This window comes from Schistocerca americana, chromosome 1 (genome assembly GCF_021461395.2).
Source record: "Schistocerca americana isolate TAMUIC-IGC-003095 chromosome 1, iqSchAmer2.1, whole genome shotgun sequence".
NCBI classification, from domain to species: domain Eukaryota; kingdom Metazoa; phylum Arthropoda; class Insecta; order Orthoptera; family Acrididae; genus Schistocerca; species Schistocerca americana.
Genome location: NC_060119.1, coordinates 799,441,802 through 799,455,314, shown reverse-complemented (window position 1 = coordinate 799,455,314; position 13,513 = coordinate 799,441,802).

Below are 13,513 nucleotides of genomic sequence, written 5' to 3'. Positions count from 1 at the left end.
CTAGCAGAATTACACGGTGGCTCTTGGGAACGCATTTTCTATGGTGTCGTCCGAAGGATGAGGCCCTCTGTCAAAGTTTATACCTCACGACGCAGCAACTAATGAGAGACTGCGTCGTAGACACGCGCTCAAGACTTTCCATACGCCGCCACAGCCAGAATATTACTTACGTAAGGGGCGCAGCGGTGCTCTGCCCACTCTACAATCATCGCTTACGACGCCAGAGATGTTTATTTATTTACACGTCAAGTTCCGTAGGACCAAATTTAGGAGCAAATCTCCAAGATCACGGAACGTGTCAGTACATGAAATTACAACATAAAAGTAATAACAGATAAAAATAAAATGCTTATGACCCCGAAAAAAAGTCAGGTCATAAGTTTAAGTGAACGCAATCAACAATACAACAAGAAAGAGCTTAATTTTTCAAGGAACTCCTCGACAGAATAGGAGTGACCTATGAGGAAACTCTTCAGTTTAGATTTGAAAGTGCGTGGACTACTGGTAAGATTTTTGAATTCTTATGGTAGCTTGTTGAAAAGGGATGCAGCAGTATACTGCACACATTTGTGCACAAGAGTTAAGGAAGTCCTATCCAGATGCAAGTTTGATTTCTGCCGAGTATTAACTGAGTGCAAGCTGCTTATTCTTGGGAATAAGTTAATATTGTTAACAAGAAATGACAGTAAGGAATATATATATATTGAGAGGCCAATGTCAAAACACCCAGACTCGTGAACAGGGATCGACAAGAGGTTCGTGAACTTACACCACTTACTGCCCGAACTGCTCGTTTCTGAGCCAAGAATATCCTTTTGGAATGGGAAGAGTTACCCCAAAATATAATACCATATGACATTAGCGAATGAAAGTAAGCAAAGTAGACTAATTTTCGTGTCGAACGATTAGTCACTTTAGATACCGCTCGAATAGTAAAAATGGCACCATTAAGTCTTTGAACAGCATCCTGAATGTGGGCTTTCTACGACAGTTTACTATCTGTCTGGACACCTAGAAATTTGAACTGTTCCGTTTCGCTAATCATATACCCAGTCTGTGAAATTAAAACGTCAGGTTTTATTGAATTGACTGTTAGCAACTGTAAAAACTGAGTCTCACTGTGATAGCGTTAGTTTATTTTCTACAAGTCATGAACTTATGTCATGAACAGCACTATTTGAAACCGAGCCAATGTTGCACACAACATCCTTTAATACCAAGCTAGTGTCATCAGCAAACAGAAATATTTTAGAGTTACCCGTAATACTAGAGGGCATATCATTTATATAAATATGGAACAGGAGTGGCCCCAACACTGATCCCTGGGGCACCCCCCATTTGACTGTACCCTGCTCAGACTCCACATCACAGCCATTCTCAACACTGCGAATAATGACCTTTTGCCGTCTGTTGCTAAAGTAAGAGGTGAACCAATTGTGAGCTACTCCCCATGTATTGTAATGGTTCAACTTCTGGAGCAATATTTTGTGATCAACACAACCAAACACCTTAATTAAATCAAAAAATATGCCTAGCGTTCTAAACCTTTTGTTTAACCCATCCAGTACCTCACAGAGAAAAGAGCCTATAGCATTTTCAGTTGTTAAACCACTCCTAAAGCCGAACCGTACATTTCATAACCAATTGTGTGATTTAAAATGATCAATTATCCTTACATACATAGTCTTTTCAGTAACTTTATCAGACTCTGATGGCATAGAAATAGGTCTAAAATTATCTGCGTGATCCCTTTCTCACTTTTTATGAAGCGGCTTTGCTACTGAGCACTTTAATCATTCAGGAAACTGACCACTCCTAAAGAAAAAAAATACAAATATGGCTAAATACAGGACTAACAAGTGCAGCACGGTACCTTAATATTCTGCTAGGCACTCCGTCATAACCATGAGAATCCGTAGTCTTCAGTGATTTAATTATTGACTTAATTGGCCTCTGTCTGTATCACAGAGGAGTATTATGACATCAATCACAGAAAGGCATTTGCCAAGAAAGTTGTGTGGTTCCCTGCAGAAACTAAATTTTTATATAATTCACCGGCAATTCGCAGAAACTTACTGTTAAATACTGTACACTATTCTGGTTTAAATCTCACTTTGGCACAGAAAGGGGTGAATTATGCTGCCACAAAAATCTTTAGTCATTTGCCAAATAGTATTAAAAGTCTGACATACAGCCAACCAACATTTAAAAGCAAATTAAAAGAATTTCAGAATGACAACTCCTACTACTCAACAAATGAATTCTTAGATATGAAATAGTAACAATAAAAAAAAATTAATTATATTGTATAGAGAAAGCTTATCTTAAAGTGACACGTTCCACATCATTTCGAAATGTCATATTCATTATCTACAGAACAAAGATTAATGTATGTATGTATCTAGGTATGTACATATATCTGATTTATCAGTAACAAAAATAGTTTTACTACAAACTGACTTTATATCATTGACCTTTTGCTGCTGACCAGACACTTCCTTCACAACCGACCATATGGTTTTAACTTTATCCTTTGAATTAGCTATTCTATTTGCATACCACATAATCTTTGTCTTCCTAATAACATTTTTAAACACCTTACAAAACTGTTTGTAATGGGCTACTGTAACTTGATTGTGACTACTTCTAACATTTTGATATAATTCCCACTTTGTTCTAAAAGATATCCTTATCCCACTAGTCAGCCACCCAGGCTGCCTATTACTGCTTGTACCCCGTTTAGAACGTTCTAATGGAAAACAACTCTCAAAGAGCATGAGAAACGTGTTAAGGAAAGCATTATATTTATCATCTATTATGTCGGCACTATAAACATCCTGCCACTCCTGTCCCTTGATAAGGTTTAAAAAAACTCTCTATTGATGTTGGATTAACTTTCCTACATAGTTTTTAATATGTGTGACATTTGTTTGACTGCAAAAGCCTTTTAGTGTTAAAATTTGCGCATCATGGTCTGAAAGGCCATTCACCCTTTTACTAACAGAATGCCCATCTAGTAATGAAGAATGAATAAAAATATTGTCTATGGCTGTGCTACTGTTCCCCAGCACCCTAGTTGCAAAAAACAGTCTGCATCAGATCATATGAATTTAGGAGATTTGCCAACATCCTTGTTCTTGCACCATGATATACAAAATTTATATTGAAGTCACCACATAACTAATTTCTGGTGCTTCCTACAGAGTGAATCAAGAAGCCTCTCTGGCTTGAGCAGAAATGCTCTGAAGTCAGAGTTAGGAACCTATAAACAATAACAATTAGAATTTTGGTTCGACTAAATTCAACTGCCCCTGCACAACATTCAAATATCTGTTCAATACATGGCCACTCCCCCACTCCGCAAGGAGGTAGAGGAAGCCTCTGAATTGCAAATTATTTAAGTGGTGCTCCGATATACCAATAACTTCAGAGTCAACATCTATAAGCTGTTCACTAACTTTATCTCTAATACATCTTATATTTTGATGAAATATGCTAATTCCTTCTCTACTTGGAAACATGATGTCCTTTGAAGGCGAGCCGTTAGTTAGGACTTCCATTAAGCAGGTACATCTATCAACTGACTTCACCCAAAAAAGGTGCAGGTCTAACACCAACTACTACAGGAATTTTTCCATGAGTGATCCCACCGCCAACCACTACATTGTCACCTATAAGATTTGCCAGCCTCCCTTCCCATACCTATTGAGGTGCAGGGTATGCCTTGTGAAACCGTATCTACTGGTAGACACAACTGGCACCACTGAAATGTGACCCATGCCCTCTGCCATCAGAGCCTTCTCCAGCCCCATGTTAACGTTCCTTACAAAAGCATTAAGATGAAGCTGATCATGACGCTGAAGCAGTTGCGCGAAATGCGCATTACTGCCACGAGTTTGAGTAGCTATCTTTACCAGGTCACCACCTACATTATATTCCCTGTCCCTGTCAAGACTATTTCCTGCTCCACCCACTATCACCTGATCCTCCTTCGTAAAATTCCTACATAACTCCCCTATGCTGTCAGTCACCTGAGCCAACCCTGCACTAGGCTTCACGATGCTGGTAACCTGGTACTCACTTACTCACTCCCCAACACTTCCTGCAACTGCTGGCCTACACATCTATGGTGTGAACTACCTAGCAGCAGAACCTTCTTCTTTCTGTTAGGCTTTGCAACTAACCTAGGCCTCCTACCTCCTGAGTACTGTTGCATATTCCTTACATCTACAGCTACAGGAGGCTCCTCTCCACTCAACTATGACAGTTGGTCAAATCTATTGCACATACGCAAAGTATAACTGTCTGAATACCTCCTCCTCCTAGCTGCCTTCTTGCCAACTGCCAGTTCCCATTCCCCACCACCCTTCGCCCTCCTCAACCTATCTAGTTCCTCGTTTGCGCGTCATAACTGCACCTGAAGGGCACAGATTTTAAGCTATTGCTCTTCTATCAACTTATTTCTACTACAGATTCTGCATTCTCAGGAGAGGATCTCACTAGAATGCTCACTGACTTCCCTAATGCATTCCCCTCCAATGAAAATACTTTGACCAAATCCCACACCGTAATCCACTACTCACAAACCTACGACAGAGCCCACACTTCTCACTCATGGTAAAAATTATACGTCTACGTTACCTAAGTTTTAGAACTAAGTTACCTAAGTTATAGAACTAACAGTAGCGGTCTCAAAATTCTCTGTCTACTAAGAAAGCAACAACTTGTATTACTACTACTACACCAATACCAACTAAACTTCACAAAATTACTAGCTAAAACCAAAGTTTCAAGCGGCCACTGGAACACTCAAAGAAGTTAAAACAGTGAATGAAAGTTTTACTCAAATATTTCACTAGAAACAATAAGAAACGTTATCTGAAAACTGAAGCATGAAATTTACTAAACGGTTTGAACACAAAGAAAACTCTAAAAAAACTCAGCGAGCGAACGTTTCCAAAAGTTTATTAAATCGTTATTTCGCCACAAACAGCACGAAACACGGCTGAAAACTATTACATTTAATAGCTGTATAACAGCTGTATAACAGTGCACAAATAATTTTGTCAGTACTTAGCATTATAACCGCTACAGTTGCAACTGCACGCCGCAAAATGTAAACACATTACGAGGTGCATTCAAGTTCTAAGCCCTCCGATTTTTTTTTCGAATTAACTACTCACCCGAAATCGATGAAACTGGCGTCACTTCTCGACGTAATCGCCCTGCAGACGTACACATTTTTCACAACGCTGACGCCATGATTCCATGGCAGCGGCGAAGGCTTCTTTAGGAATCTGTTTTGACCACTGGAAAATCGCTGAGGCAATAGCAGCACGGCTGGTGAATGTGCGGCCACGGAGTGTGTCTTTCATTGTTGGAAAAAGCCAAATGTCACTAGGAGCCAGGTCAGGTGAGTAGGGAGCATGAGGAATTTGATGTTCAAAACATTTTCGTAGGATGCACCTGTTACCGTAGTGCCCTTTGGAACGCAATGGGTAAGGATTATGCCCTCGCTGTCCCAGAACATGGACACCATCATTTTTTCAGCACTGGCGGTTACCCAAAATTTTTTTGGTGGCAGTGAATCTGTGTGCTTCCATTGAGCTGACTGGCGCTTTGTTTCTGGTTTGAAAAATGGCATCCACGTCTCATCCATTGTCACAACCGACGAAAAGAAAGTCCCATTCATGCTGTCGTTGTGCGTCAACATTACTTGGCAACATGCCGCGGGATGATCCACCCCTCACGCCGCATCCGACTGTGCTCCCCATGACTTACGTCGCCGCATTACGCGATGACGTGGGCCGCGAGACAGATACGTACCAGAACACACAGACAGCGGCGGATCGTGGCGAGCCACAGAAGACGACGTTGCGCTGGACCGCCTGCAGCAGTCACAGGACGCCCTCTCTTCGGTTCCGCATGCGGCCCCTTCAGATAAGGCACTTGGAGACGTCGATAGTGCGTCGGCGCACGATTCCGACGCCCCCCGCGAACAACTGGAGACCATGCTGACCTCTGATTCCGAGGCCCGGCAACGTAAACAGCAATCACCAAAACGCCGGAAAAAGCGCCGCCTCACGGTTGAGAACGACCACTCTGATCTAGCAGACAATTCTGAGATGTTTACGGGTACAGAACAGACGACCATGGATATAGAAGAACTGCCTAGCGTGGATGCAACGGTGGCCAGCGGGACGGCGGCACGACCTACCGCTGACGATGCTCCAGACACAGCGAAGGAGCTCGATAGACGGCAACGGGCTACTGAGGAGGCTACGGCGCCTGCACCGCACGACAACGATGAGACACTAGGGGACTGGTCAGAAGAGCCACCCCCGTGGGGAACAGATGATGCTGGAGGAACTGCTCCCACGCACTCTCCCGGTGTAAGACCGGCAGAGTGCACGGAATGATGGCAGACCATATGAGGGGACGGCGGGGGACGTTAGTCCGACAGCAGCCTATGTACGGCAAAATTAGCGACCGTACGGTACCTTATCTACGTTGACCGCCATGCAACAAGCTTATCGGATAGGGTCTGTTAACATCGATAGCATTGGGACGCCGGTAAAAGTCAAGATGCTCAGTGACATGATAAAGGCTGCGGATTTAGACATAGCACTACTACAAGAAGTTCGGGCACTTCCCCCCTCGGACTTTTACGGTTACGACATTTACTGTTCCCCGTGTGACGAGAGAGGCGTTGGCACAGCTATACCATTAAAGGAAGGGATACGTGCAGACGAAGTAGAGTAGGAGTAAGAGTAGGAGTAGGAGTAGGCCCATGCCGGCGTGTTCAACTGTTACCGCTCCAACAATCCCGTCCGAATGACAGAAACGAAGTCCTTGTCGGTGTCGAAGTAATAGTTCGTCACATGCCGCTTCATTTATGAGCTTGACATAGACCACGCTGCTGACTATAGATAAGTGTATTCCAACTAGAACGTCAGGTTCGATTTTCACCTCGTCCCGTAAATAACGTTCGATCTCGTAAGCCTTCGGTCGAGCATATTCGTTAACAAAACTAAATTTCAGTGTCGATTTGCGGAACGACAAGACCATGATTCGTTCTATGTATACCGCGACACACTTAACGTAAACACCTCTCGCGCAGAGGTGCGGCAGGGACGTAAACACCGTCCGAACCGCTGCGCCGCGGAAGGCTGACTTTTAGCATAGAATTTTTTTTCTTAACAATTATTTCTCAGCCCAACCTACCTTGCAACGCCCTTAAAGCTTTTCAGGCTGTTTCTGACTACCCTGTATTTCAAAGTTTACAGTCAGTTGTACATTGAGACCTGACTAACAATCTGTATTTTATCAGGTTATAGTGTTCAGCGACAGTAACAAATACATAGACTCCTGTGGACATGGCTTGTTTCCGAATTAAGTATTTTATATTATATATACGAAGACAGTAACTTGTTCTCGAAAGAACAGTTACTGTTGATGACCGTGCAGCTTTTCCCTGGAATAAATGATGACAAACTGACAACCTCAGCTGCCGACAGGTATTGTTGATATCCCTCGATCTGGACAGCTGAAAATGTGTGCCCCGACCGTGACTCGAACCCGGGATCTTCTGCTTACATCGCACACGCTCTATCCTTCTGAGCCACCGCGGACACAGATAAACAGTGCGACTGCAGGGACTTATCCCACGCTTCCTGGGGTAGACATTTTCAGCTGTCCACATCGAGGTATATCAACAACACCTGTCGGCAGCTTAGGTTGTCAGTTAGTCATCATTTATTCCAGGAAAAGCTGCACGGTCATCAACAGTAACTGTTCTTTCGAGACAAGTTACTGTCTTCGTATATATAGTTAAAGGCTACCTACCCATTGACCTTCGTCTGTGCGAACGCGGACAGGTTGCCCAAACTCTTACGGGAATCGCCAAAGCGTGCGCGAGTAATGAGTGGGTGGACAAATGTCTATAAGGTACAACACATATGTAGAATTGTGGACAGTTGAGAATGTGAGTCTCACGGGAAGTGTGCAAGGGATAAGTCCCTGCAGTCGCGCTATTTATCTGTGTCCTCGGTGGCTAAGATGGATAGAGCGTCTGCCCTGTAAGCAGGAGATCCCGGGTTCGAGTCCCGGTCGGGGCACACATTTTCAGCTGTACACATCGAGGTATATCAACAACACCTGTCGGCAGCTGAGGTTGTCAGTCAGTCATCATGTATTTTATGTTGTTCAAACTTTAATAAAATGATGTAATATTTTTTGTGTGTTGTAGTATCTGCTCAACCCTCCCCAAAAGCAAATATAGGCTTGCTAAGACCCACTACAGGAGCGACGCTAATATCTTAATTGTTTTTTCATCCGTCGCTATACTTTCGATGCTTGTGGATTTTCCGTACTGGTAAATAACTGGGTTGATCATTCAGGAACGTCAACTAATAACTTCATAAGCACATTTCAGAACTCTACCTCCGCCCCAGAGGGTACGCCCCACCACCCACACGAGCGAGGGCTACTGGCTAATTCCTATGTCTGGCGAGCTCTAAACCGCTCCACAAAATTATTTACCGTTTAGGAATTTCAGCCAGTCACAGTCAGAGCCAGAATGCAGACTTTTCACTGGCCATTTCCTGCTCCCACCTGAAGGGCTTCTGTAAGGTGCTGCTTAGAGGACGCTTCCTGCAGTGGATGTTGGATATCTCTGGCTATTATGGAGAAATCACTCGACCTTGCGGCCACTTCCTGTAGCGAGACCCCCATCTACTTAGAGGGATTAGGAAAACACTGCTCCATTACCCCAAGTAAGGAGAACATTGGCCTGAAAGAACTTTTCTGTGCTACATCTCTGGTAAACTGGAATCCCAACACGACGTTGTTTCGTTCATCCTTGAGATACATGTCCTACTGCCATAGATATGCGATTACATGCCAGCTTCCATCCACGACCAAATCCCATCTTTCCCAACGTAATGTCCTTCCCCGCCTTCACTCTACATCCAAAATGAAGCCTCAAACTAACTCTATCTTGTGTAGCTGATAATCCTACGCATCATTCACAGTCCATCTCTATGTCGCTACCCCCATTGATATCCATTGTTAGTTTTCATACAAAACTCTCTCAAGTCCCACATCCAGTCCTAGCTACAAAGTGTTACGAGGAACTCTCGCCCCTGTCATCCTCTCAGGACACATGTCTTCACACAAAACCACTTTGCCATCCATAAGGTCATATATTTCAATTCAGTAAAATGATATAATTTTATATTTTTAATTATGCGGTTTGGTGTCTGTCTTAAAGCAAATCCAAAGGTCGATCGAATTTATTTGTCCCTTATCGCCTCTGTCTCCTCTGGCAATCATTTGTTAATATGAAAGATGCCATGCCGCACCGTGGTTAGGAACCCGTGCAAAACTGTACGTCTCCCTGTAAACGACTGGGTAAATTAATTTAATGGTAGGAGGAAGGCAAGAACATACCCCATCCAACAGGACCATTCCTAATAAAGCCCTGCGGTAATCGAAACAACATTCGATCTGGGGATAGCATTGCATTTTTTACGTCTTAAAATTATTTCTTAAATGAAAGACAGAATAGCGCCTTTCTAGTCACTGCCGGCTCGCCTTCATAAAGATGAATCTAAATGACAAATTAGTAGGTAGAGTTCTGGAGGAAGAGGATTGCAACATTGCATTTGCACTCTTTCGCGAAGCAGATAAGTCTCTAACCATTCGTGAAACCTTTCTTTGTGTAAGGTCTGCACTCTCTGTAAGCCTCATCCGAAATGGTTCTTGGTATGATAGAATAACGTATATATTCAGACACTGGTAATATTTTCTACAATTGTCAATCTAGTGTCGATCCCAACAAGAATCATCTCGCCCTTTACTTCACTGTGACATCCCTTGTAGCTAAATGATAAACAACCTGTAGCTACCATGACAGGATCAGCTCGATTTCACCGAGCGAGGTGGCGCAGTGGATAGACACTGAACTCGCATTCGGAAGGACGACGGTTCAATCCCGCGTCCGGCCATCCTGATTTAGGTTTTCCGTGATTTCCCTAAATCAATCCAGGCAAATGCCGGGATGGTTCCTCTGAAAGGGCACGGCCGACTTCCTTCCCCATCCTTCCCTAACCCGATGAGACCGATGACCACGCTGTCTGGTCTCCTTCCCCCAACCAACCAATCAGCTCGATTTCTTCGTTGCTATGCCTATATGAACAGATTTAAATATGGCGTTTTATTTATTTTTATTTATTTTATTTTTTATTTATTTATTCTTTTGTCTGAAGCCGCTCCGCCTCGCTTCCTCACCCGCGCTAACCTCTCCACGTCAGAGTGCTACTTGCACCCAACGCCCTCAGTTATTTGCTGGATGTATTCTAATCTCCGTCTTCCCCCTACAGTTTTTACTCTCTACAACTCCCTCGAGTATCGCGGAGGCTACTCCTTGATGTATTAACTCATATATTATCATCCTGTCCCTTCGTCTTGTCAGTGTTTTCCACGTATTTCTTTCCTCACCGATTCTACAGACTGTAAGTCGGCTGTTTATGTTTTCTTATTGGCAATGTTACGTAGCGCTCTGTATGAAAATCACTGTCTGTGCTGTGTGCAGTCTGTGGCTAGTTTGCATTGTTGTCTGCCATTGTAGTGTTGGGCAGCGGCAGCTGGATGTGAACAGCGCGTAGCGTTGCGCAGTTGGAGGTGAGCCGCCAGCAGTGGTGGATGTTGGATGAGAGATGGCGGAGTTTTGAAATTTGTCATGAACTGCTATATATATTATGACTATTAAGGTAAATACATTGTTTGGTCTCTATTAAAATCTTTGATTTGCTAACTATGCCTATCAGTAGTTAGTGCCTTCCGTAGTTTGAATCTTTCATTTAGCTGGCAGTAGTGGCGCTCGCTGTATTGCAGTAGTTCGAGTAACCAAGATTTTTGTGAGGTAAGTGATTTGTGAAACGTATAGTTTAATGTTAGTCAGGGCCATTCTTCTGTAGGGAATTTTGAAAGTCAGATTGCGTTGCGCCAAAAACATTGTGTGTCAGTTAAAGCACAGTCTTGTATAATTCTTCAAAAAGGGGACGTTTCATATGTCGACCCTTAGCCGAGGATACCTCACTGGAATCTTCTGATTTTTTCCTTGTAGTTTGTGTAATTAGCGTAGATTTTGTTTATTGCTAGCGCGTAATTGTAGAGAGAATCTCCTTTGTAGTTGCAGTCTTTCCTTGTTGTACAGTAAAACAGTTGTGACATGCATGTAGATTTGCACCAAGTATTTAAGTAGACATTATTTCCATTTCTATGTTAATGTGTTATCTTATTTTGCTCTTCAAATTGTGCTTTTCTGAGTTATCGTGTGAAATATTGTGACAATAATGGCGTGTGAAAAACGTAACACTAGGCTCCAAAGTAAACTGAGAAATAATAGTGGCGACGAGCGTAGCTTATTAGCGCCGCCGAGTAATGAATTTACTAATGTTGAAAGCAGTAATTTGGTAACTGTGGATAGGGAAAGGGAGCGGGCGTCAAATAATGGTGTAGACAGTGAAACAGGTAGTGAACAGGGAAGCATTATCGATCGATCGGTCGGCAACAGCTCGCCTGAGGAATCGGGAATGACAGAACACAATATTGCAAATACTGTAGACTCAGGTTTTGGGTTCTCACCGTTTTCTCAAATGAGTCAAGACACATTTTCCGCTTGTCAAGATGTGAATGTTGCTGGTGCAAATTCACTGCCAAAAAGCACTGAGGAACATGTTTCAGACACCAGTGCATTGTTATTAAAATTAATACAACAAATGGGACAAACACAGCAAAAGCTTCAAAATTTAGACTCATTGGAACAAACTCTTGAACAAACACGTGAAGATTTAACTACTGAGTTACATAACATTGAATCGAAATGTCAAAAAGTCTGTAATGACGTAAAAACTCAAATTTGTGAGCATTTTCAACCTATTTTTTCGCGGCATGAAAATGCATTACAAAATCACGAAGCAGCCATAAAAGAACTGCAAACTATTGTTCATGAAAATCATGAGACCTTGCAAGCTAAATTTGACTCAGTTGCATGTACCGATTCGGTTGCGCAACTTGCAAAAACTCAGGAAAACTTAAAGGACACAGTAGATACTCTGAAACTTGGTTCAGAAAAACACACTGAGGAAATAAGTACACTATCGGAGAAAGTAGCCGAACTTTCGGATCAGTTCACTAATTTATCTACGAAGGTAGATGATAATCTGAATGACACAAAACCGGTAGTCTTTAATGACACAGAAGAGTGCGAACAAATTAGGAAATTCAATCAAAATCAAATCATTATACAGTACAAAAGAGAAATCCGGGAAGTACAAGATCAGTTGGCACAAGTAATACAAAAATTACAAATTTGAAAGGACACTCGCACTCCAACACGGGAAGAGGGACTTAGAAATACGGAAAAAACGCAAAATTATAACACAGGGCATTTCGGAAGTTATGAAAGAAACTGGCAATGTGCACCGAATTTTGAGATGGAACCGCCGACACGACCTAACAATGACCGATATGCGACTCGCCGACACGATGATTTTGGCTATAAGCTGTTCATTACTACACGTAAATTCAAAACGTTTAAGAATTCTGCCAACGACATTCATCCACAAGCGTGGCTCCATCAATTCTCTCATTGTTTTCCTCCCAACTGGTCGTTAGAACACAGATTAGAATTTATGTGTGGCTACTTAGAGAATGAACCAGCTGTAAGAATGCGATCGGTCATTCACGATTGTCACAGTGAAGGAGAATTTTATCATGCCTTCCTCTCCGTGTATTGGTCTCAAGCTACACAAGACCGAGTAAAACATAGCATCATAATGACGAAACATTTCGAACAATCTGAATTCTCCAGTCTTGTGAAATATTTTGAAGACATGTTGCACAAGAATCAGTATCTGTCAAACCCATACAGCCCCTCAGAACTCATCCGCATTTGCTTAATCAAATTACCTGAACATTTACGACGTATTATTTTGGCAGGACGTTGCAAAGACGACATTGAAGCTTTTCAGGGACTCTTACAAGAATTAGAAATTGACACAGACAGTCGCGGGATGCGAAAACAGGAAAAAAATCACTACAGGTCACATCCGTCACAATTCCGTGACGACAGAAACCATAACTGGACGCGACAAGGCTATTCTCACCACACAAATCGTGACCAAAACAGACACCACCCGTATGACAATCGTTGGCAGAGTAGTAATAATTACAGGGAAAGATCACCTCTCCGCGGTAATGACTATCACAGAGACAATCAGAGAAACAGACAATATGGGAACCAAAACAATTATTATTACGGGAGACAGAATAACTTTAGACGCAACGGTCCGCCGTGCAGTGATAATTCAGGGAGAAATTCTCCACCACTTAACCGAGAAGAAAGAAACTACAGGAATCTACCGACATGACGACAGACGATATATTCGTAACGACAGACCTGAATCCCCAGAACTGGCGGGATTTAAACAGGGCAGGGCCTTCTCGG